At 48.3% G+C, this 25820-nt stretch overlaps 1 long non-coding RNA gene across 3 annotated transcripts; it reads left to right on the top strand.

Moving 5' to 3' along the window:
* Positions 1-3144: 3144 nt before the first annotated feature.
* LOC121040480 (uncharacterized) lies at positions 3145-8996 on the top strand. Of its 3 annotated transcripts, XR_005795322.1 has the most exons (3): positions 3145-3865; positions 4279-4803; positions 4900-5955. It is a non-coding gene; the product is annotated as an uncharacterized LOC121040480 (long non-coding RNA). The 3 variants fall into 3 exon arrangements; XR_005795323.1 differs by lacking the exons at positions 4279-4803; positions 4900-5955 and adding an exon at positions 8186-8996; XR_005795324.1 differs by lacking the exons at positions 3145-3865; positions 4279-4803; positions 4900-5955 and adding exons at positions 7404-7892; positions 8186-8996.
* Positions 8997-25820: the final 16824 nt, after the last annotated feature.

Genomic DNA, 25820 nt, shown 5'->3' with positions numbered 1-25820 from the left:
TAAAAAAAAAAAAAGTTCAAATTTTATTCATATCACTGTCCTAAATAGCCCTTCAATAATTCTCATTTCCTTCAGTCTAACTGCAAAGACCTTGACCGCTGACACCTACCCTCCCCAGACTGTCCCTTGCCTGCTCTCCGGCCTTGAACCCCATTGTGTTGCTCTAGTCTCCCTGAACTTCTTGCGGCTTCCTGTCCTTGCTCATGCTCTTCCTCCCACTTAGTGGTCACTGACCATCAGCCAATTACACACTTTTAGTTGTCAGCTTTTCCTGCAGTAACAAACAACCCCCCAAATCTCAGGGGCTTACAACAAGAAATGTCTATTTTCTCGTGTCTGTGCTTCCCTCTCTTCTGTGGCTCTGCTGGGCACAGCTGGGCTCAGCCCCCCCCCCCCAGGCCGCAGACCAGGTTCAAGTCTGCTGCACCCGTCTTTTCATCGCAGGATCCAGGCTGAAAGACAAGTACGAGGGGTATGTATTTGACCCCATGACAGAGGCAGATGCCCAGGAGGCCAAGCGAAACAGAAGCACATTTCAAGTCTTGGGCCAGAGGTGATAGACATCACTCTGTCCATTGTGTTGGCCAGTGCAAGTCACGCTGGGGAGCAAACGTCCAGGAGGCAGGGGTGTGTACATTTCCCATGGAGAAGTGAGGGACAGTGAATATCCACTAGATAAGGATACAGTCTACTGCACTGCCTCTCATGTCTACATGTGATCAAGAGAGCTTTCTTTCCTTCCTCTCTTGGGAAAGAAGAGTATTGAAAATTCATTTCCTCCCTCCATACTCCCTAGCTGTCTGAATGGGGAGGCGGAAAGAGGGGGACCGTCCCGTGTGGGGTCTCTCCCAGGGAACCTGTCTGCCTACATACTACCCAGGTTAATTGTCTCCTCTCCTCCTGCCCTGTGATAAACTCACCAGGGCAGGACTTAGCCCCTGAAAGGGGGCGAGTAAGCCAGTCTATTAGAGGGGCAAAAGGAGCAGGAACACCACACCAGCCTCAAGCCCAAGCTGAGGTCTCTAGTTCTAGCTGGGTATGAAACTGATCTCGCCTCTATCTGACTGCCGTGTTCATTTCTCAGCACACAATATGAAGGGGAGAAGTGAGTAAGGTCTCACCAAGCCCCCAACCCCAAGAGTGCTGTGACTTCTCCCAGGCCCCCATCTGACTAACATCTACTAATTATGAAAAATAATAATCCTAGCTCACACTCATATAACGCTTATTATGTGCTGGTCACTGTTAGAAGAGCTTTTCAAACATGAGTTCATTTAAAACTCATGCAAACGCTATGAGGTAGGCGCTACTTTTAATGTTAAACATTAACATTAAACATGTTCCCGCATGTTAAACATGAGGGAACTGAGACTCAGAGAGGTCCAATGACTTACCCAAGGTCACACAGCTATATCAGCACTGGATTTCAACTTGGGCAAAATGGCTGGAAACCATGATCTTAACCACTCCACTTTACTGCCTCTAGCTTTTCTACATCCCACCCTGCTTCCAGGCTGGATGAGGGAAGCCCTCCTCTTACTGGTGTTTGCAATATCCCCCACAAACTACCATCACCACACTGACTACACTGTGTTGGAATGACCCATTTATGAGTCTTTCTACCCTCCTGGCTCTAAGTTCTTGAGGACAAGAATGATATCTCATTTTTACCATGATATTCTCTACCTAACAAGATGCTTTTATGTATTTATCCAACATTTCCTGAGCATGACTAATGGCAAGCACTGTGCTGAGTGCTATCTCATTATTCCTCCCAGTCACATGATATCCCAGATGATAGCAAACTTGTACAGTTAGAAAGGTAGATTATTGGGGGGGGGGGGGGGCGGGGAAGGCCTGCAATCATGCAATCATATTTCCGTCCTTGAATCTGTGCTGACTTTAAGATTTTCTTTGGCCAATAAACCGCAGTGGAAGTGATGTCCAGATAGTTCTAAGCTTGGACCTCAAGGGGCCTTGTCCACTTTCATTCTCTCAAGGCCTTGGGCCACAGGAACAAAGCCCAGGCCAGCCTGTTGGAGGATGGGAGGCCACATGGAGCAGACATGAGCCAACCCAGTTGGTGCCATTTTAGACCAGTCAGCGCCAGGCCATCTTGGAGCCGACCACTGATGCATGAGGCAGCAGCTGTAAGCCCCACCCACTTCTGCCCCTTCCGTTCTTCTCTCCCGCCAAATATAGTCACGTGGTCTGCAAGATGAGAAAGGGCCACAATGGTTCCAAACGCTCTGTGACGAGAAACCAAACAGGCAAACAGGTCTTCCATTCCCGCCTCCAAGGATTTTAATGCACTAGCTCTCAAACCCTACGATAAATCCTGCTCTACCAAGAAGTGATTATTGTGTATCCCAGAATTAGAGCATCTCAAAGGAATGTTCAATGAATAAAATAAAGTGCCAGGAAAGCCTCTTATGTAATTCAAAGGGAATGAGGCCAGTCCCTCTGAAAGTGACTTGGATCTTGGAGAGGACACTTGTTTTTCTGGTTAGTGATGAAGGACTCAGCATTTGTAGAAAGGGATGAGAATTTTGCTGTTTTCTTGCAAAGTCTTGGCTCCTCTGCCCCGAAAGGTTTTGAATTTTCACCTAGTGGGCTCTATCTCAATAAACTCAGATAGCTCTGCCTCCTCTGGGAGGGAGGAGCTCTCTTTTTTATTAGCTTCTTAATTGCTCTGCTGCTTTTGTGTAACCTGCCAGCTGCCTGAAGACGCATGTCTAGGAGTGTAAGTAGCAGGGCAGAGACAAGCCTTTCCTAGGAATAGCCTTTGTTGTTCATTCATTGAAAAAAATTCTAGTATGCTGGCACTTTGGTAGGCTCTAGAAATAGAACAGTGCAAAAACAGAGGACCCGCCTTCCAGAAAGAAGGAGATGGAGAAGGAAGACAGACAAGAAGAAAATATCTTTTTTTTTTTTTTAGTTTATTTATTTTTTTGAGGGGGGGGGTGGTGGTGGGGCAGAGAGAGAATGGGAGAGAGAGAATCCCAAGCAGACTCCACACTGTAAGTGCAGAGCCCGATGCGGGGCTCCAACTCATGAACCATGAGATCATGACCCCAGCCAAAATCAAGAGTCAGATGCTTAACTGACTGAGCCACCCAGGCGCCCCCGGGGAGAGAAGATCTTATACCTGCCATGGCTTTTATTTCTTTGCTTAGCGGTTTGGGTTTGTTTTGTTGGAAGCTTTCCCGTATGGAGAGCCCCGCATTGTGCTGACTAGGGAAGACAAGAGTGCTTACAAAATAAAAAGGATATACTTTCGGAAAGATAATAGTGAGTGCCGTTAATAATCATTATAATTTCCTCGGTTTGGTTTTGTACACTTTTTGTAACAAAATATACATAACATAAAATTTACCATTTTAATCACTGTTTTTAAGTTTATTTATTTGAGAGAGACAGAGAGAGCACGAGTAGGGGAGGGGCAGAGAGAGAGGGAGAGAGCGAGAATACCATGCAGGCCCTATCGTCCGCGTGCAGAGCCCAACGTGGGGGCTCGAACTCACAAAACCGGGAGATCATGATCTAAACCGTGTTCCCCGCAAACACGGATTCCCTGTTCCTGTGTCCTCCCTCAGCCCCTGGCAACCCTCATTCTACTTTCTGTCGGTCGGAATTTGACCCCTCTAGCTACCTCACAGAAGGGGAGCCAACCAATATGTGTCCCTTTGTGATGGGCTTATTTCACTTAGCGTAACATCTTCAAGGCTCAGCCACGTTGCTGCTCTTGCAGAGTTTCACTCCTTTTCAAGGCTGAATAATACTCCAGCGTATGTGTCTACCACATGGCGTTCATCCGTGTGTCCATCAGGGGACATCTGCTTGCTTTCGCTTTGGGCTACTGCAGGTAACGCTACTCTGCGTCTGAGCGCGCAAATACCTCCTTGTGGCTCTGCTTTCATTTCTCTGGGGCACGCACCAGAAATGGGATGGCCAGATCACATGGAATCTCTATGTTTAACTTTTTGAGGGACCGCGTGAGTGCATGGCTCCACATTCCCATCAGCAGTGCATAAGGGTTCCGTTTTCTCCATGTCTTCACCAACACTTATTTTTTAGGTATTTTTTAAATAAGTCATCCTACTACTGGGGAGGAGGTGATAGCTCACCGTGGTTTTGATGTGCATTTTCCTCACGATCAGTGATGTTGAGCATCTTCTCATGTGCTCATCGGCCATTTGTATATCTGCTTTGGAGAAATGTCTACCCGGGGCCCCTGGCTTTGTCTTTCGTGACCATGTGCTGCTCTTGTGACCGTAGGTTTTGTGCCAGTCGCACCGTCGCAAGCTCCACAGGTGCGTTCTGGTGTGTAACCTCACTACAAGCGAATTTGGGAATATCGTTCCATTTTTCAGGTGAGAAAGCAGGCTCTCTTCAAGACCCATGACCTACAAAGTGGCAGGGAGGAATGCGAGAGGGGCCTGGCTGACCTCGCTGAGCCGCCCTGCATTTCCGGCAGCGGAGGCCTATGGGAAGGCAGGGAGCAGTGCCCATCTGGCCTTGGGAGGGCTGTGTGTCTCACACATTCCCTGTGCTCCTCTGTCACACTCCCCCCTTCCTCTTACTTCCTTCCTTTCCCTGGTCTCTCCTTTCTGATCCTGAGCCATTAAATGTCTCCTGCCTGCCAGCCAAGATCTGATAAATTCTTAGCACTTCAGTGAGAACGGCTCCCTTCCCAGGAGGATTTTCATTGTCAAAGGCATAAACTAGAGGAAAAGTGCCCAGAAAGACCCTTTGGAGAGTCGCCCCTGGAGATACGACTGGGAAGGTGCAATCTCACCTGGGGTGAGCCAACCAGAGAAACGGAAGGGGGGGGCAAGCTGACAGCAGCCCCCACCCCATAACCCGGTGACTGGCTCTTTTTATTTTTTTTCCACAAAGTGATATGACCCAACCACTCCTTTGTTCTTAATACAATTCTACAAACTGAGCATCTACTATGTGCCAGGCACTGTTCCAAACATCTTACACAGATTCACTCACCTAAGCCTCCCAACCACCACTGGGCCCATTGAGGCATGGAGAAACTGAGCCTCTGAGAAGTCAGATCACCAACTCAGACAGACTCCCACCACTGTGAAGTGGTCCAGACACGATCCCGGCTCATGGGCACTGGATCCAAAGCCTGCACTTAGCTGCTGCCTCACACTGCCTACAGTATTCTCCTACAGGAATTTAGAGACAGATATACATGCTAGATACATGCATGGATGGATGGATGGATGGATGGATGGATGGACGGACAGACAAATAAAGAGTTGGGTGAAGGCAAAGGAGAGGCTTTTGCTCCATCCCTGACTTTTACTTACTTGTCAAGTAGCTGACCATCAACATCAGCCTCCTCCAGCTCTCACCCACCCCTCCCCTGGAAAGGAAGTCTCGGTTGTCTGTTCCTTCGCACCTCTCACCACCACCAATCCATTGTGCGCTTTCTCTGGGAAAGAGCCCCGGTGGTGCTGCCCCCTGTGGCCTACACCACCAGGGCAGCCTTCACCTCTGGCTTTCAGAGGACACAGCCAATGGAAGGACCAGCAAGGGCCAAAGGGTGCCCGATTGCTGGCAGTTTCCACATCCTCCTGTGGCCATGCACCCTGCTCTGTAGCCCGCTTCAAGGCTACAGCCTCTCCAAGTGGAATCCCTCTGCCTTCCTGGCATCCTTAGGGCATGCACGTCCTTCAGCCTTCGCTGGCCTCGAAGCGCCACACCACTGCGTATTTGTTCCTTCACTCTACCCACACCTCTGTGATGTTCCCTTCTCTTCATTTAGATCTTCCCTGCCAGCTCTGCAGACTCTCTTAAAACGTTCAGAGAACGGATGGGGAAGAGGGCTGTGTCTGCTGGATCCTATAAACACATGGACAAACACATACATATACAGACACATACACACACACGTATGCACACACAGTGCACATGCCCACGGACATGTGCACATGTGTATACATATGTACACACGTGTACATTGTGTGCACATGCACACATGTGTGCAAACCCATGTACTCGCGTGTGCACATGCACACACATATATGTGCACATGCGTGCATACACACACACCCTCAAATACCAGGAGAACACAGCCCAGATGCTCACAGTGGTTTTCTCTGGGCGACAGGATTATAAGTGATTGTTTTTGTTTTTTATTAATGCGTTTCTGGATTTTCTATGATATTCATGACTCTAAAATTTTGTGTGTTCTCTCTGTTTTCAAAGAAATGCTGATCCATGGGTGAGAAGGCAGAGCCAATGGTGGGGGAGGCAGCTGCAAATATATTGAGGGGGCAGAGTTCTTGTTTCCTCTGCACATATACTGGTGGGAGAGGACTCCCCTGCCTTTGCAAAGACCCCCACCCCCTTCGCAAGCCCTCCTACGGCCCACCTCTGCTCCGAGCCCACCTCTGCTTTCTCCCCAAGGCTACCTCGAGGCCTTGAGATTAGGAAAGGCTCTTAAGAGCCCTGCCATGCCTCTGAAATGACCAGAAGTGTCAGCTAGCCCTCTGCCTGGACCCCTGTCCCCCAGTAGCCTCCCCACTCAGGTGTTGAAGCCTCCCCAGCCCCCTGCTTTCCGTCTGTGGGAGGAGACCCTGGACTTTCCAGGCAGTGAGAAAACTGTGTGTCCTACAAACCAGGCCCTGACTTCCTTATTCTCCCCGTCGCCCCACCCCCACCCCCGCCCCCGCCCCTACAAGAGCTCCATTCAATCGTCTCTCAGGACCTGCCCTGAGATCTGAGACACTCTCAGGCAACAATAGCAGGTCAGATGGAAAAGCATTTATTAACGTTTCAAATAGAGGAGTTCTAGAAAGGCAGCCCTAAAGAAGGCCTTTCATGGCAGCATTTCAGGCAGTGGTCAGGGCAGTCTGTTGAGAAACGGAGGGTGTCACGCTTCCCTTGCCGTCCTCCCACCAGAACAGAACCAACTTTCTATTGCACTTCAAAGCAGGGCCAACCCAGGTCAGCCAGGCCACTGCCCATGGCTACCTCCGAGGAGAAGCTAATCTAACAAGGATCTAGCGGCAGCAGAGGGAGGAACCGGTTATTGAGATGTAAAATTGGGTTAAAGTAAATGAGTCCAGCCCTCTGCTCTACTCCCCAGCCCTGAGGAACCTCTGAGGTAGCTGCAGTGGACAGACCCTGTGGGTGGTAAACAGACCCAAGCCCAGAAGTTTAAAACTCCTATGTTCTGCGCCTAGCCGGCTCCTAATCTGCTGTGTGATGTTAGGCAAAATTCTAAACCTCTCTGAGCCTTGTGACACGGCTGGCAACGTGAAGAGCTTGGACTGGGGGGATCTAAAGCCTCCTCCAGCTCCAATATGCTGTGATGTCCCCTGCCCTTCCCTCTTCCACCCCCTTCCTCACTCCCTTTCCCTCACACGCACACACACACACACACACACCCCAGTCCCAAAGATCGAATCCAAGAGAAAGGCAGAGTTTGGGTCAACTCAGTCCAGAGACTTCTGGAAACTGCAATGGACCTGCAGCTTGTATTTGGCCAACTGTCTTAGGGACTGAAAGAGCTCCTCTTCCCAGGTCAACCAAAGGTTCAGGCCTAGATAAAAGGACTGCCCCACGCTCAGCGAGCTGAGTTGCTCAGCCCGCGTCCAGGATGAACCAAGGCTCCTCGCTGACGCTCCAGTTTCAAAACAAAGCTTTGAAAGAGAACTGCATTCAGTGGAAAATCCCCCAGTAACAAGGCCCCTGGGAGCATTCTGGGAACACCATCTGTCAAGCATCATTCCCACAACCTGTGACCAAAACAGCCTTTCAGTGTCAATACCAATCACAATCATCACATCCTGTGTCTTTAGACAGTGGTCCTGGACCCTGTAAAGCCCTTCATCCGGACTCAGTTTGGCCTCATACAACTCTCTGAAGTAGGCGAAGCAAGGGACTTTCAAGTAACTTAGTCCTGTGTTAGAGATGGGGACTCTGAAGCCCAAAAACGTAACAGAAGTGGAAAGAGGGATACTCAGAGCTTTAACAAAGTCTCCTGAGCAAAGTTCGATGAGCTCCCCCATTCCAGTGCACCCCACGTGCCCCCGGCAGACGGCTGTCCAGCTGGCTGCACCACAGCCATCTGGGCGCCACCACAGCCATCTGGGCGCCACCACAATGATGCGAGAGGTCTTGGAGGTTACCCCAAACCTGTATTTTTCATCTTCCCTAGTGATGCACAGATTTGGGGACCACTGCCCACCATGCCATCTGCACAGAATCTGGGAATCCTGGAAACTGCAGGCTTAGAAGGACCATCAGAGCTCCAGGAGGACACTCACCTGCCCAGCACAAGTTGTCTCTCCGAGGCGTCCACAACCGCTGAGGATACAGATGGTGACGCAGTGACAGAGACCACCAGTAGTCACAGCTTGAATGAAGGGGCAGCATCGTTCTCACATAACACTCCAGGGCTGATAGGGCAGCTCCTTAGGCTTGGGGACACAGGACTCTTCTGCTTGAATTTGTAGGGTCTACTGACATTTGGGCACCGCAGGAAGCAGACTCCAAGCTGGAGGTCAGCGTGCAGGATCCACACCTGTGAAAAGGGGTACCGGCTGGATTGAGCAGAGGGAGGAGTCGGGCTGTGATACGAGCACGGCCAAGGCTTCAGCCGACCCCTTGGAGACCCCTGAGGCTGTGATATCGTTTCAGGTTTTTCATACTGAGACGAGGGAGCCAAGCCTTTACACACACACACAAGGACTAGCCGTTGGACACTGGCTGCCCGTGGGAGGGGGTATGACCTTGGTCCAGAAGACTCTCTTCAGCTGAGGGCGATTCTCAGCATTGTCTGATAGCTGAGGGTGGGCAGCTGTGGGAATGAGCCCTTCGCTCCTGAAAAGGTAATCTGAGCAGCACATCACAGCACCCACTATGAGACTTGTTACATGTTGAATTGTGCTCCACCCTCCCCCCAAAAAATCCGTATGTTGAAGTTCTAACCCCCAGTACCTCAGAATGTAAACTGATTTGGAAATAGAGTTGTTGCAGATGTAATTAGTTAAGTTTAGATGATGTAATACTGGAGTAGGGTGGACCCCCCCCCAATCCAACACGGCAGCTGTCTTTACAAAAAGGGGAAATTTAGGGGCACCTGGATGGCTCAGTTGGTTAAGCGTCTGACTCGGTTGTGGTTCAGGTCATGATCTCGCGGTTTCATGGGTTCAAGTCCCGCGTCAGGCTGTGCACTGACAGTGAGGAGCCTGCTTGGGATTCTCTCTCCCTCCCTCTCTGCCCCTCTCCAGCTCACGCTCTTTATCAAAATAAATAAATAAACTTTAAAAAAATTCAAAAAGGGGAAATTTAGACACAGGAAATGCACACAGGGAGTACTCAGTGAAGAACAAAGATTGGGGTGATCCTTCCACAAGCCAAGGAATGACAAAGATTGCCAGCAAACCACCAGCAGCCAGGGGAGAGACATAGAACAGCTTCTGCCTCACAGCCTCAGAAGAGACTAACTCTGCCGACACCCTGACGTTGGGTCTTTGGCCTCCAGAACTGTGAGACAATAAATCCTGTTGTTCAAGCCACTAAGTCTGCGGTACTTTGTCATGGAAGCCCTCAGGAAACTAATATGAAGATGTTGCTTTCATCCATATGGTCTGCACTCCAGCCCAAGGAGAAAGAAAAGGGAGAAGGCAGACAGACCTCCTCCCTCACCTCTAGTCATATCCCATTGGTCACAACTTGATCACATGGCCACATTAGCTGCAAGGAAGGCTGGGAAATGGAGTCTTCATGCTGGACAGCCACGTGCCCGGGTAAAAATTCTGCTACTAAAGAGGAATAAGACTGTGAGTAAAATGAAGTGAATCCCTTCAAGGAGGTCAAGTAAACTTGGTCGGGGGGCGGGGGAGGGGGCAGACATAACAACAAACACTCCACCTAGAAACTTGCCAGGAGGTCTCCAAGAAAGGAAAGCATATGGGATTTTGAGAGCAGAAAAGAAATCCAGTCTGATGCTGCCTGAGAGCTGGAGAAGCTTCCAGGAAGAGGTGACACAGGAGCTGGTCCTGGAAGGGCAGAGAAGACATTCCCAAAGTTTGTTCTATGGGTAGTGTACAAGGAGCTCTACACCGATTCTCTCATTTCCTCTTCAGAACAACCCTGCAAAGCAGCCACTCCTATCTCGATTTCGCAGAGGAGGAATTTGAGCTAGGTAGAGAGATTAAGTAACCTCGACAGGTTTCTTGTCAAAGGTCCCATGACTACTAAGGGGCAGAGCAAAGGTACAAACTAGGTCTTCTAATTCCGAACAAAGGTCCTATTTGTAACCCAGATATCATTTTGGACCCCCCAACCCCTGAGATCTACACAGGACGCTGTTAGGAGACAGAGTCACAGTTAAGAACACTAATTCTATCCAACGTGTGAGCACATTCTCAGGGACTCATTCATCCATGGTCTCCTATCTCTGCCTCCAGAGTTCTGGGCCTTCATAAGCTGTCTGGCCCTTCCTGGTATCAAACTGGATTTAAACCCTTCACCGGTTTTCTAAATAAGTAAGTAGTATGTTTAACTAGGAGAGGTAGGGGGAAGGGTCACAGCTCTCCTGCATGACCATTTCCTGACCCCAAACCACAGCCCCCATGGCTCTCCCCAATAGCCTCCACACCCAGCTCTCTTTCAAGCTCCACCACTCTCTTTGATGCCCTGGTGATCCAGGAAACCTTTGTTCAAATCCCCCATTGATAGACTGGGCTCATAATTTACTTACTGATGCTCATCTCTGCAGCTGCCTTTCTGTGCTCTTGTCTGTACACCTGGGGCTACGTATATGCGAACTACATTTCCCAGGCTCCCTTGCCTACTGGCTTCCTGGTTCTTTACACCAATGGAAAATGTTGTTGGTTGGAGATGAGCAGGCGGGTGGGAGGAAGTGAGAAGTTTCCTCCTCTGGCATTCTGACTGGTGGGATGGCTGGGGCTCACTACAGTGAGAGAAGCTGGGTGACTCAGGACGCCAGCCACCCTGACAGAAGCGGCTTCGTTTCAGCAGCCAGGGCTGAGGAGGCACCTCTTCAACTGACCTAGACCTCACTGCAACGACACCCCCAGCAGGGCGGCAGCTCCTGTCGGGCACACCAGTAGCTGTGCTGCCCGAGCATCTTCCCTATTGTTCTTCCTGCCCTCCTCCTCCTTCTCCTTTTTGTTTTTCCAGCCCTTTTAACATCTTTATAACAAAACCCTGAGTTAAATTCCCTCTGTTAGAAATACCTAGTGTGAGGGGCACCTGGGTGACTCAATTGGTTGAGCCTCCAACTTTGGCTCAGGTCACGATCTCACGGTTCGTGAGTTCGAGCCCCACATCAAGCTTTGTGCTGACAGCTCAGAGCCTGGAACCTGCTTCAGATTCTGTCTCCCTCTCTCTCTGCCCCCTCCCCTGCTCATGCTCTCTCTCTCTCTCTCTCTCTCTCTCTCTCTCTCTCTCTCTCTCTAAAAAATATTTTTTTTTAAAAAAAAGAAAAAGAAATACCTAGTGTGTTTTTTTATTTCCTGACTGAGCATCTTCAACCTCAATGAACATTTTAAGATTTTTTCACCTCTATTTTTCAGGAAAAAGATGAAAATATATTTGACTGTCTCTCTATGCCTCCAGTGAGTCACACTGAGATCTGTGCACATGTTTTTCAGGAATATGTATTTTGTGTTGTTAACACAAATGGAACATAGAATACTTGGAATATTACTATAAATAATAGTCATTCAATTACTGGGCCATCCTTGTTGTTTAACATTAATTTTAAATTGCTAAGAGAGACCTGTTAAGGCCACCTCAATTGAACTTTTTGAGTTTTGAGCTAATGTTATCCCTCTAATAGTAGTTTCCCCAGGGCACTTCATAAAAATGCCACCTCCCCAGGGGCACCTGGGTGGCTCAGTCAGGTGATCATCCTTGGTTTTGGCTCATGTCATGATCCCAGGGTCGTGGGATCGAGCTCCATGTCAGGCTCCGCATTGAGCACGGAGCCTACTTGGGATTATCTCTCTCCCTCTCTCTCTCTGTCCCCCCCCTTCTAAAATAAAATATAAATCAATTAATTAAATAAATAAACATACTTAAAAAAAATACCACCTCCCCCTTCAAAGCAGATATCCGTGTGTGGATGAATCTCTCTCTTCTGCCCCAACCCAAGCTGGGAGATCTCTCCAGACAGATCGAAAACAAAGTCATGTCCCAAGCTGAGGACTGAGAGTGGTGTGGCAATAGCCAAATGTTGTTCCAAGTTGATACAAAAGGTCAGGAGAACAGTCTTCGAGTGGTCCCAACATCTCCTTGTGTCCAGAAGCTTCTGCTCTGTTGCTTAATTTAAAGAATTAAAAAGTTGTGCCCAGTCTAGATAAGGAAATCACCCTGGATTTGGAGGATCTCCTAATACTCTCGGTGTGCACTCCAAAGGCCACACCCCAACCAGTTTCATCGGTGTTTTCACCAATAAAGTTCTCTCCCCAAATGGAATTCTCCTATCAGCTATAAAGACACGGCTGCCTCCAAGGTTTTTACTGCTTGCCTCCACTGCCTCAAGCAAAGCTCTATAACAGTACTGGAAACAGTTCGGTGGCTGAAACCATGAACATCAAGGCCACCTTCGATCGCCCTGTGGTCAGTAAGCACACATCTCTCCCCACCTCCAAGACCTCACAGCATAGAAGGGTCTGACAAAGGCACAGCTTTGTTTGGATACAGCCTTATTTTGCCAGTTATCTTGTGTTGAGGGGTGCAAAGAAACAAGTTGGAAATCAGTGCAGCCTGAAGGCCAGGGTACCTTTGGTGGCGGGAGTCGGGGGGAGATGTCTGGCTGTTACTTGCGTTAGGGCTGGGATTGAAGTAGGAAGGAGTTGGAGAGCCAATGGATGAAGTACCAAGACAGGTTCAAAACACACTCTAAACCAGGACCCAGGGAGGATCTCTGTGCAAACAGGAGCGTACCAGCCTCCATGGAAACTTGGGAAGGAAACATGACCTTCCCCTGTTCTCACACATCTTTCAAATAATGGTGGTTGCATCACCCAATCCTTAACATTCAGAGAAGCAATATATGCCTCACGGGCCTGAGTGTGAATACTGGCTGTGGCTCTTATTACCTATGTGTCTTGGGCAAATAATGTAATCTTCCGAGCCTCAGTTTCCTCCTATGTTAAAAAAAAATGGGGGCAGTAATGCCTCCCTCAAAGGATTGCTGTAAGGATGAGAGGAAATCACGAATCAAGGCACCGTGCCTCACTTCTAGAAACACTGGACAACAGTTTAAAAAATTCAGTCAGGTCTCGACAATAAGCACACTGCCTGGTACTTAAAGGCCTGTTAAACTCTTGTTGGCCCCTTGACCCATGCCCCCATGGACCCTCTCCAAGAACCCTGACCCAAGCTGGGCCAGCTGGGTTTTGTCCACCTAAAATTTGTAACAGGTACAAGAAATTCTGGTTCTCTGTTGGTGCTTGAGTCAAGATGACGGGTAAGAGCTGAGGTGGTCATTCTGTGTCCTGTACCCAGAGACGCACAGAGAGCCCGTGGACAGAGGGAAAGAAGAAAACAGAGGAGCAGAGTGGGAAGCAGAGATGCGAAGCCACTGCCAGAGAAGTGGGGGTTGGGGAGAAGTAAAGAAGGAGGAGAGAAGGAGCACACATTTGCTTCTCCTGAGACACCCTAGGATCCTCCCACTGAATCCCCTTTTTGCCTAAGCGACTCACTGAGCCCAATCTAAGACATCCGTTCCGTCGGGTTTCCCCTCAGCTCGCCGATTCCTCTCCTTCCCTCTGCTTATGGGGATGCTGGTTCTTCCCAATGTGCCCTCCCCTCCCCTCCCCTCCCCTCCCCTCCGGGCCTCTGGATAAAATACCATATGCAAATATACTTTTGACCTGCAAAGCACTGTACAGATCCTAGCCATTATTCATTCATAGATCTGCCTATATCTTTGCCTGCTTCATGGGATTAGATCTGAGATAGGAACCATGTCTACTTAAATGCCCCCCAAAGCACTTGGAAGTCTGCTGGCCCTTGGAAAATGTTAAATAACTCCAAGTTGAGAAATCACAAACACATTTCTCTTTCTAAAGCAGAGGATGCAGATTTCACAAGGAAAATAACTATGTTAAGAAATTACTCAATTTCTTAACTCACGTTCCCAGCTGTTCTTTGGAAACACTGTGGATGGCATTTGGGGTGATTAACAAAGAAGAAATAATTTATGTGAGTGTCTGTGTGCTGTTTCTTAGAGCAGCTATTAAAAACACAACTAAAGAGCATGTGTTTTTCCATTCTCTGGAAAGCAAGAAATATAGAGCTGTTTTTACTCAAACTTTTCCAAAGCAAATCACCTTTTGTGATGGAAAATGTTGCCCTAAGGAGAGAAGTTTTCAGAAAAATTATGAGTGAGTGAAAAAAAACAGCACCAAAGAGAAGCCTTATTTAATGAGAACAAGAACCTTGCTTAGCAGGCCTGAACCTGTTTGCCCCTCTGTTAATCAGCTGTCTCTCACCTGCATGAGCGTTGAAGTCAGACAGACCTGGGTTCGAATCCAGCTGTGCCTGTTGTTAGCTGAGTAGCCTGGGATATATCATCACCTCTCTAAGCCCTGGTGTCCTCAGCTGTAAAATGGGGATGAAATACTTTCCTCACAGGTTCCTGGAAAGACTAAATGAGGTTGTGTATTTAAAGTACCCACCATGTTGGGGCTCCTGAGTGGCTCAGTCGGTTAAGTGTCCAACTTCAGCTCAGGTGGTGACCTCATGGTTCGTGAGTTCAAGCCCCACGCCGGGCTCTTTGCTGACAGATTGGAGCCTGGAGCCTGCTTTGGATTCTCTCTCTCTCTCTCTCTCTCTCTCTCTCTCTCTGTCCCTCCCCCATTCGAGCTTTCCCTCCCTTTCTCAAAAATAAATATACATTAAAAATTTGTTTTTAAATAATAAAATACCCACCATATTGTAAACTTTGAACACTGCACTGTTTCTCTAGTTGTTCCAAAGGTGCATAATCCCAGTAAACAAATAACACTGCTCTGTAAAGCACCTCCTGGGTCTAGGGACCATGCACTTCCTAGAGGTGCTTGCTAGAATGTTCTAGACCTCAAAACTGAGACCTTCGGTCTCTCATTCTAGTATCTAACAGAATAGGGATTGGGTAAAGAAAGGTAAAGTTTTTTTCTCATTTTTCTCATTCAAAACAACATTGCCAAGTATAAAAGAAAGATGGGGAGGAGGCCCCATCTAGACGCATGATACCAGCACCTGCAATGCACGAGGCGGGAAATGTGGGGAGGAGGAAGAGGGAAGTGGATTGGGAAAGAAGGGAGAAGAGAATCTCAACTTTATCTGTAATTTTTTAAATTTTTATTCACATAAAAATATTTAAAGCAAATAAGATAAAATGTTAACAGTAATCCAAGGTGATGGGTACATGGACGTTTGTTCTAATATTCTTTGTACCTTTCTGTATGGTTCACTGTCAAAATTACGTCTAACTACACGAATTATCTATTATAACCATAATAATGTTGCATGTAAAGGACTTCACCAGGGGTGCCTGGGTGGTTCAGCCGGTTGAGGGTCAGACTCTTGGTTTCGGCTCAGGTCATGAGCTCACTCGTTCGTGGGTTCAAGCCCCGCATCAGGCTCCACACTGGCAGCACGGAGCCTGCTTGGGATTCTCTCTCTCCTTCTCTCTCTACACTCCCCCCCCCACCACTCTCTCTCTCTTAAAATAAATAAATATACTTTAAAAAAATAACTCCACCAGTATCCTGGCTACCCTCACAACTGATGTCATTTATATCCTGGCATCGTGTGTGTGTGTTACTTGTCTTTATGCATGGGCATCGCTATTTTACAGAGTGTCACGTATGATCCACTTAGGGATGTGCAAGGGTGGCAGAGTAGCAGCCCCGGGGAGGGGTGGGGGGGGCGGGGGAGAGGACAGAGGGGTTCATTGCGCAGTTTGCTTAACATACATGAAAGGGCAGAAATCTGATTGCTCTCATTACAAGCATTCTGGGCTCTATGGTCTCAAGTGCAGGCAGTCTCAAGGACTTTTGGTGTTGTTTTTATCAGCCTGGACGTTAAATCTGCAAGTTCTGCACCATAACATACCGTCTTCCTGCTTCAGCTCATCACTAGTCAGCGATCCATCAGTTCATTCTAGATGTCTATTGAGCATCTCTATGTACCTGGCCCTGTGCTAGGTTCCAGGAAGGCGAATGGGTCAGGCCAGGTAATCCGTCCCCCCCCCCCGCCCCCCCCAACTCAGGGACGAATGTGAGAATCAGACAGGTAAGCAGCTCCTAAGAGGTTATGCAAGGTGATGAGGGATGGAGAGAAGCAGCAGGTTTGGGGGGGTGAGGGGTAACTCCCCAGGAGGGGGGATAGCTGGAGGAAGTCTTAAAGGGAAAGTAAGCGTTTGCTAACATTTCAAACTTGGGAGATCGCTTTAAAATCCAAATGTTTTGGCTTCTCCTTCAAAAATCTGAAGATCTGGCAGGACTGGAGAAGAGTCCCCCAGGGCGAACATCAGCTAGACCTGAGCGGAGGGCTGTGGGCCTGAGCACAGGAGAGTGGGAGGTGAAGGAACTCGGTGGCCAAACCTCTTTAGACCCCACTGGCACCACCTGCACAGGGACCACCTTCACATGCGCCTTTGGGTTCCCACAACTTCAAGAGAAAGGGCGCTTTGGCTCCTCCCGGCAGAGGAGACTTGATTCGGAGAAGCTCCTTTCCAGAATCTTTGAGGACAGAGGCAGAATTCAAAGTCCACTTTCTGATAATAAGTCCAGGCCTCCAGCCAGAGCCCTTCTCTAGGCCAGAGGGATCTGCCTCACAGGGGAGATATTGGGCACCAAGGGAGGCCACTTGGGGAGATAGGTTAGGAAGACAGAGAAGTTGGTTCTCTTTAGAGTATACCCCATGGCTCACTTCCTTCTCTATAACCTCATAGAGAGGTGTGCCTGGGTAAATAAAGAGACAGAAGAGGCTAGTTAAGGCATTCCCAGGTCCAAAGTGAGCTAAAAAGAGATGACAGCTGAGAAGGGTAATCAAAGAGAAGGGTAATCAAAGGGTAATCAAAGACCTATTCTTGGTGAAAAGCTATAGAACGTCTGAAACGTTCACAGACTCAAACACAACAATAGGATATATATTGTGGTCGTGATGGTTCAGCACTCACTACTGGATCCCTACAATCCTCCTGGGAAGGAGACTTTCTACCCATATTTCAGACGTGAGAAACCACAGCTCTGAGAGAGTGTGTGACTTGTCCAGGGTCATCCGGTTACTGACAGACAGCGCTGGAGTACAGGCCCTGGTTGTCTGACTCGGATGCCTATGATTTTTCCATGAACCATAGTCAGCTGCCTCCAACTTCCGGGAACCTAGCCTAAGAGGATAATCTCAAATTTAGAAAAAACCTTGTTATGTGTAATAGTGTTCACCCCTGGACGATGTATACTCTTACTAAAACGGACACAAGCTAAGCGTCTAACAGTTTATATAGTGCCTTGCCCAGCCTGGGCCTCGGCAAACATCTCTCAATTGAGCAAAAAGAAAATAGTTAAATTATGAGTCATCGGTCTTGATGGAGTATTAGACGCCCTTTACTAAGTGCACTTAAGAAGAGTTTGTGGTGTGGGATGCCTGGGTGGCTCATTCGGTTGAATGTCCAACTCTTGAATTTGGCTTAGGTCAGGATCCCAGGGATGTGGGATCAAGCCCCTCGTCAGGCTTTGCATGGGACATGGAGCCTGCTTGAGATTCTCTCTCTCTCTTCCTCTGTCCCTCTTCCCCACTCACGCTCCCTGCTCTGTCTCGCTCAAAAATAAAAACAAAATATTGTTTTTCAAAAAGAAGAGTTTGTGATAATATCTCAAGTGCTTTTGGTAGTTACAGAAAATACAATTATCTGTATTCCACGATCCCAATTACATTCAAACACATTTTGGACAGACAAAAAGGACGCAGGAAAATACGACATAAGGGCCTCGGTCTCTGCCCTTGGCTCTTAGTTTTAGACTAATGAAGACATCATTCTTCTTTCCCTGTTTTCCAGGTTTTCAGTTATAAGTATGGATCACTTTTGTAATAAAGAGGAAGCACCTAGGTGTCATATCCAAGGAAACCTGACTTCCAGAATTCCCGTCTCTGACAATGAGGACGTGGAACTAGAGCATGCTGGGAAAACTGGAAAATTGGCCCTGCCGAACAGCGGGGTCAACAGTCATGTCCGGGGGGGAAGCAGCCACTCTGGGACTAAGGCTCAAAGGGGAAAACAGAGCGGACGACAGGAGCACGTGCAAGGGAGAAGGATGTGTTTGGGGAGATGGATGTTTGCGGTGAGAAAGGGCGCGGGGCTGGACGAGCTTGGGCAGCTACAATAACACACACAGCAGGTAGACGGGCATTGACGGAGCACCTGCCTTGTGCTACTGTTTTCTTATCGAGCATTTCTAATGGACAGAGCGCTGTTCATTCACCTTATCTCACGTAACCCTCACTACGAGTCTGCACACAGGTAAAGAAGATAACTGATATGGGGACACCTGGGTGGCTCAGTCCGTTAAGTATTAGCCTCCTGGTTTCGGCCCAGGTCATGATCTCAGGGCCCGTGAGATCATGGGATCAAGCCCTGCATCCGGCTCCATGCTGGTGGCTCGGAGTCTGCTTGGGATTCTCTCTCCCTCTCTCTCTCTTACTGCTCCTCCCCTACTCATGCATTCTCTCTCCCTCAAAATAAATAAACTTTAAAGATTTTTTTAAAAAGGTAACTGGGGGGCGCCTGCGTGGCTCAGTCGGTTAAGCGTCCGACTACGGCTCAGGTCACGATCTCACGGTCCGTGAGTTCGAGCCCCGCGTCAGGCTCTGGGCTGATGGCTCAGAGCCTGGAGCCTCCTTCCTATTCTGTGTCTCCCTCTCTCTCTGCCCCTCCCCTGTTCATGCTCTGTCTCTCTCTGTCTCAAAAATAAATAAACGTTAAAAAAATAAAAATAAAAAAAAAATAATAAAAAGGTAACTGGTATGAAATCACCATACAGGTGGGAAACACCTGATAGTTGATCGGCACCAGGGATTTCCGGAACTAACTGTGTATCACAAACTCTGGGGTAATACTTTTTAAACGTAGGTGATGTCATCCAGCCGCTCAGCTAGCAGAGTGGACAGGCTGAGGCTCGAACCTTTGTGTGACCACTATGCCACACGGTCTTTGCAGGGTATGACATAGGAGCCGCAGCAAGCACTGATTCCCCGGGGTTGCTGTCGTGAAAGAGACCCCCCCGTCCCCAGTAATCCCCGGACCCAGCACCTCAAGCCTGATCTCGCCAGCGGTCCTGAGGTTTTCTTGTGTGTTTGTGAATCCCTACACACACGATAAGCTCATGGTTGTGGACTATTAGAGTCAGGAGACAGCTTAGAGATGACGTAGTTCAACCCTCTCTTTGACAAATGAAGACACTGACACCCAGGGAGGTCAAGAGACTTGCCCAAGGTGACACAGCCAAGCCCCAAGTCTGTCTTAGCTCTGCTGGGACGAGAACACAAATGCTTTGGCTTCAAGCCCACTTTCCATTTTGCCCTCCCTACACTCGATTTTCCCCAGTGCCATTTCATTCTGCTAAGGAGAATCAGCAGTCCCAAATAAGCGAGAAAGCAAGCTTGTTTTGTGCCCTAAAGATTTTATTTCCAATTTTCAAGGGATTATTGCAAATGACAATAATATTAAGTTATTAAAGCAATCCCATGTAAAATGAAAAAGTCACTTCTCAGAAACCAATTCCCAAGTCATTTTTCTGAAATTAGAAGAAAAAAAGAAAGAAAGAAAACAAAACAAAACGAAGGTTAGAGCAAGGCAGGAATATCACAGTCGATCCAAACTAAACACAGGTAAAGTCCAGGGCTGAGCCAAAGGAGGCGGAAATAGCCAGTTTCTTTCAATTACCCACATTTTCTATCCCCTAATTTAAATGAAGACTGTCATTTTATTGGCTGGCCACCCTTTAAGAAATTTGACCCCGTTCATTTATTCAGGCGTGTCCCCATCTCCAGCACTCCAGAGGAAAGCAGGTGGTCCAGCAACTCACCTGTTCCCCTGGGCTCCTCTGTTTATATTCAAGGAGCCACTCATTCCTCTATTCGATTACTTTTCACTTTCCGACATCCCTAAAATCCAACTTCTACCCACCACTCCAAGAGCATAAGCTTTGGAGTCAGCCTGAACTTGGGTCTTAAGCCCAGCAGGACCATAAAGCACCTGGGTAGCCTTGAATATTTGAGCTCTCCGAGCCTCTGTTTCCCAATGTATAAAATGAGGATAAAAAGCGTATACATGACCTTTGTGAGAAAGAAATAAGATTATGTGTGTAAAGTAACTAGCACATTGTTAGTGCTCGCTCAATAAATGCCGGTTTTATCCCACACAACTCTTCCTGTGACACACTTATCAATCAACCCTTTAGCTCAGGAAACCTGGCTGGTTAAGCACAAAAGATTCCAGGTACTTTAAGATTTAGAGGACACAAAGGGGAAATAGTTCCCAAAAAATGAATGGAAAAGTAAAGTTTTCCCTTAAAAAGGAATCAGAATTAGTAAACCTAAGAAACATGAACAGAAATGGAGTTGGACAAGACCCCAGTTAAAGGCACTGAGAAGTCCTGCAGAGAGAAATTGATATCTCTTGCTTAACTAAGCGATTCTTAAACTTATTTGGCCACAGAAACTTTTGACAAGTAATACCTATTAATTCCCAAAGAACCTGCGTTTTCTTAACACACATTTGGAACTGGTGTTCATTATTTTAAAAGTATTAATAGCTATCGCTGGCAAGTCGACTCCTCCAGTTTAGGTATTTCAATGGCTTCGTCTCCACTCACATGTACATGAGGGCCGTTGTCCGTATGAGGTGGCGGCCTCTAAGGACTCACCCAGAGTCAGCAGGCAGTAAGGTAGAGTCTATCTCCAAGTCTGCCCAACTTGAAGCCTGTGACCTTTCCCCATAACTGTATGCCCTCCCAATTTTGTCTAAATTCTATCCCCTTCTCCCCAAATTGAGCCGTAGTTAGTTCTCTCTCCTTAAGTTCCACCAGCTCAAACATCTACCCAAACTCCATGATGTAGAAAGTTCTCCTTTAGTGAGCAAATACACACCATGGGCTCACGAGGCACTGTCCAGACCTCACCTGCCTCCAGACCCTTCTTTCAGAGTATCTCCTAGGCCGTGCTTCTGGAAATGCTTCATCGGAGTCTCTGTCAGAAGCCCGAGAAGAGGCAGAATTCTGGTTGTTTTCACGTAATTGGAGTCTTGATTTTTCTTTACTGTGTGAGTGAAGGTCGAAGTCGGGGACCAGGTTCTGACACAGCTCCATTTCCGGTCACGAGTACTGCACATCTCTGAGCAAATCCTCAACACTCTTCTCAAGACTTCTGACGTGCCAGCTATGAAATAAACAGGGCATTCTAGGTAGGTAAGCTTTGGCATTCCCGACAAGCACTTAGGCAACGAGATAATCTGAGTTTATTTCATGCAGACTTAGGTTCTAAAGTCCAACTGCTTGGATTGGAAATTCAGGCTCAACCACTTACTGGGTGACCTTGGACAAGTTACTTAACCTCTGTTCCTCGGTTTTCTCATCTGTCAAATGGGGTTCAGTAATAAGACCCACTTTGAAGGATAAAGCAATGGGAATAAGGCCTGGCACGTGTAAGGTGTGATAATTGCTGTCATTATCAGCATGGGCCTTGTTACAAAGTGCTGCCCGAGAGGTTACAAATCCCCAAATGCCCCGTTTCTGGACAGAGCCTGTCTCTCACCCAAAAGTTTCGTTCACTTCTCCCCTTCCTCCCCGTTCCTCCTCTCCGTTCCTCCCCACTCCCCACCCCCAGCCCCCCACTCTGAGTCTGAATCCCTCCAAGAAGAGTTTCTGAGGAGTCTTAAATGGATGATTCCCTGCCTGAGGGTAGAGAGGCCAACCTCCCACAGCTGGACTGGGCTCACGGTGACCAGTTGAGCCACACAAGGTCAGAGGCAGCAGCAGGGTCACCCAAGATATCGAACGGGTCACCAGCCCATTCATGAAGGCCTGGCCCCTGCCTGTCCTCAAGCCTTAGGGCCTCAGGCCTATTCTGAGGGCAGAGTCCCCCTGCTCTGGTGGCTCAGCCACCTGGGCCTCACAGCACCTGGCTGCCCACAGCTACCCCCAGAAGGGGCTCACGGCGACAGGGCGGTTCACTGCTGCATCTGGACCAGGGAAGAGCTGGCAAGGGGAGGAGGGACATGGGGGAGTGGGCAACTGTCACATGCGCTAGGGATTTCTGCCACAAACAGACTCATTACAGGATGGTAACGCGCAGGCGCTGGGGAGGGAAACAGGTGAGCTCAAACAGCCACACCACAGTGCCGCCTACGTGTCCCATGTCACCTAGCCCATCTGTGCCTCAGTTCCCTGAGAGGAAAAAATGAAATCATATGTGGAAGGCTCTTGGAAGCATGGTAAGCTGGCAATAAATCTTAGCTATTTGTATCAACCATTACTCCTTTATTCCTCACAACAATCCTCTTAGAGACTATGTCCACATCCCCAGTGAGAGAACCAAGGTTCACGGACCCCATAAGCTTTGGAGGCTGGGTTCAAATGCAGCTCTGCCCCCGCCCCAAGTCCATGGTTAGCAATGTCACCACCCACCCTGGGGCGTCCCACTGCCCCTCTGCCCACATTATTCTCCGGTGCAGACAAAAGCTCGACAGTCTGTCAGTGCAGCCAGCATCTGGGATGTGCGGGGCACCGACCACGGGGTCAGGGAAGACACGACATCGTGTCTACCCTGGTGGAGCTTAGGGTCTGTGACTGAGACAGAAACCGATCGAACCAACAGGAGCGAGGGCGTATTGAACTCCAACTTTGACCTAATTAAGACAAACTAATTGAACAAAAGGAACGATTCAGTTCTTCAGTCACGCGAGCCAAGTGCCCAACAACCAATGCGGCCAGTGGCTACCGGACTGGTCCGCACATACATGGAGCGTTTTCATCTGAATTCACGGAGTCTTCTGTCGGAGAGCATTGCTCAAGAGGAAAGGAGCCAAAGCTCTGATCTCCGGGGGCTCAGACACAAAGAACCGGCCTGGGGAAGTGGCACCGGAGCTGGAAACGAAGGATGAGGGGAAATCCAGTGGTGAAGAAGCTTGGGGAAAGGGCAGGAAAGCAAGCTAGGTGGGGGCAAGAGCGCTCATAAAAGCCTGTGATGGGAGGGAACCATGAGACTAGGGTGCAAGAGAGGAAGTACTATGGTTAAGAACAGCAGCTCCAAGGGGCTGGCTGCCTGGGTTTGAGTCCCAGTCCTAGTCTTCCCAGCTCTTGCTGTGTGCTCTTGGACAAGTGACTTGACTTCTCTGTGCCTTCCTTTCCTCCCCTGTAAAGTGAGGATAACAACAGTACTTCCTGCCCAGGATTGTCCTGAGGACTGAAAGAGCCTGGCACATGTTTAGTGCTGTTGTTTATGTGTTTGCTATCGTTATTATTATTATTATTGGTATCATTATTCCCGGCACAAGATGAGATTGGGAGAGATAGGCAGGAGTCAGGCTGTGCGGGCTTGTGGGCCATGGGAAGAATGTTGGTCTGTATCCTAAAAGCAAGGGGAAGCCTGAAGGGGTTTTTGAAGGTTTTTTTGAAATAATTATTTAAATCTTTATTTATTTATTTTGAGAGAGAGAGAGAGAGACAGCGGGGGAGGAAGAGAAAGAGAATCCCAAGCAGGCTCCGCATTGTCAGTGCAGAGCCCAACGCAGGACTTCAACCAATCAACTGTGAGATCACGACCTGAGCTGAAACCAAGAGTCTGATGCCGAACCGACTGAGCCACCCAGGTGCCCCAAGCCTGAAGGGTTTTAAACAGAGGGCAGAGGGTGGCTGTGGACAACGAAGAATCCCAGCCCATGTGAATGTGGCAGCTGGGCACGGGAATGTGGGACAATACCTCCAGGCCTTGCAATTTTCCAGAAGAGGCTGAAAATCCAGGCTTTTGTATGTAAAACACCCTAACTTTTTTAAAAGCAGGCCTCTTACTCTCAAATTTTTAAATGTCTTGCGGGACAAACCAACCACCTGCTGGGACCTCTGGTCTACCCACAATCTGCGGATCCCCAAACCCCAATAAGCCAAAGCCTGTAACTAAAGCCCCATCACCTGGTGAGCCAACTGGCTCCAGGAAGAAACCAATAGATTGCCTGGAACAAAAGTGGCACATCAAAAGAGTCGCCAAATGAAACCTGAGCCAAACTGCTACACCGTGGGGCTAGAGGCCCTCGGGGCCTGACTACAAAGGGCCCAGTGGTAAAAGTGTGCATTAACAGCACAGCCTTTTTATTTTCACTTTTTAACCTTTTGTGGTAAAAAAGAAAACTGTAGGAAAGCCAATATTCTCTTCTCTCTGAGGTTGCCAAACTAATGTATGATCGGCCCTTCCATTGAGTTCATCCGTCCTTCCCTTCAAAAAATACAGGGAGCAGGTGTTCATTTGGGAGGTCTGTGGTTCGTGTCATTTCCTGGTGCCTGGTTACAAAACAAAACCACCTAATCAGGACATGGCACAGGGTGAGAGAAAGAGAGGGCGTAAAGAGGAAAGACTGGTGTGACGAAAAAAAACTCGAATGAAAGCCTTAGGTCTGAGCAAGCATTGGGTATTTTCGGTTCTCATTCTGGAGATCTAAACCTTCACGAGAGTAAAGAAACATCTGATGGTCTCTAGCATCTTATTAAGTGCCTCCTTCCCCGTGCAATCCCTCAGTCCGGAAGGAAAGATGGGCCTTGGGTTCCTCGGGGAACACTTGATGAACACCAGGAAAGTGGAAACTGAAGACAGAGGCTTCGAGCACTTCCTCCAAGGGTCGAGCCAGGGAAACATCAATGAGGAAACACTGGATTGCTCTCTCCACAGGGTGGGAACTTTATGGGATGAAGTACGCCAGTTTGGCCTGGCACTGAATCGAGCCGGAGATTGGAGCTGAGGCTGAAGGCTGCCAGCCTCCTTTCCAACCTTCCCCAGCGCCCCCACACCTCCTGTAGAGGACAGAAGGGTGGGTTATGGGCTGGCTTATGGGGCCCATACGTCACACTCCAGCTTTGAGAGCAGAAGAGGAGAAAGGGTCTCCTGTCTAGAGAGACACACACAGCATGTTTCCAGATCTGCGGTCAGGGGCATCTAAATTAGATTAGGGCACAGTTGCTAACCCGTGGTCTGTAGATTGAAGTTAAGGGCTCCCTGGAAAGCATAAGAGACTCTTAAAAAATGAGAACAAACTGAGGGCTGATGGGGAGTGGGAGGGTGGGGAGGGTAGATGATGGGTATTGAAGAGAGCATCTTCTGGGATGAGCACTGGGTGTTGTATGGAAACCAATTTGACAATAAATTTCATATATTTAAAAAAAAAGGGCTCTCTGGACTTGGACGAGAAAAAAAAAATTATCTGATTTTCACTAACCTCTAACTGAAATGAAGCATGCCTTTCTATTATGAGTGGAGGCAACAAACCACAGCGGTATTAGCCGTACCTGTGACCTTTCCACAAGTTGAAATCACAGATACTCTAATATCACATTTCATTTGTGGCAGAAACCTTGAAAGAACACCTATGTGCATCATTCCAGCGAAACCATGGTAGTGATTAGACTCGCTGCTGGGTCGTGTTATAAAATACATTAATAAAGAAGCACGTATATGACTATACCACTATTTCATTTTTTAAAAATAGGTTCCAAGGCATAAAAAGATTAACAGTCCCTGGGCTAAGTGATGCAGGTGTGGTCTTTTGAAGGTTTGGTTGC

Source organism: Herpailurus yagouaroundi, unplaced genomic scaffold (genome assembly GCF_014898765.1).
Source record: "Herpailurus yagouaroundi ecotype Mexico unplaced genomic scaffold, PumYag 182, whole genome shotgun sequence".
Classification (NCBI taxonomy): Eukaryota; Metazoa; Chordata; class Mammalia; order Carnivora; family Felidae; genus Herpailurus; species Herpailurus yagouaroundi.
This window is presented reverse-complemented; position numbering and strand designations above follow the sequence as displayed.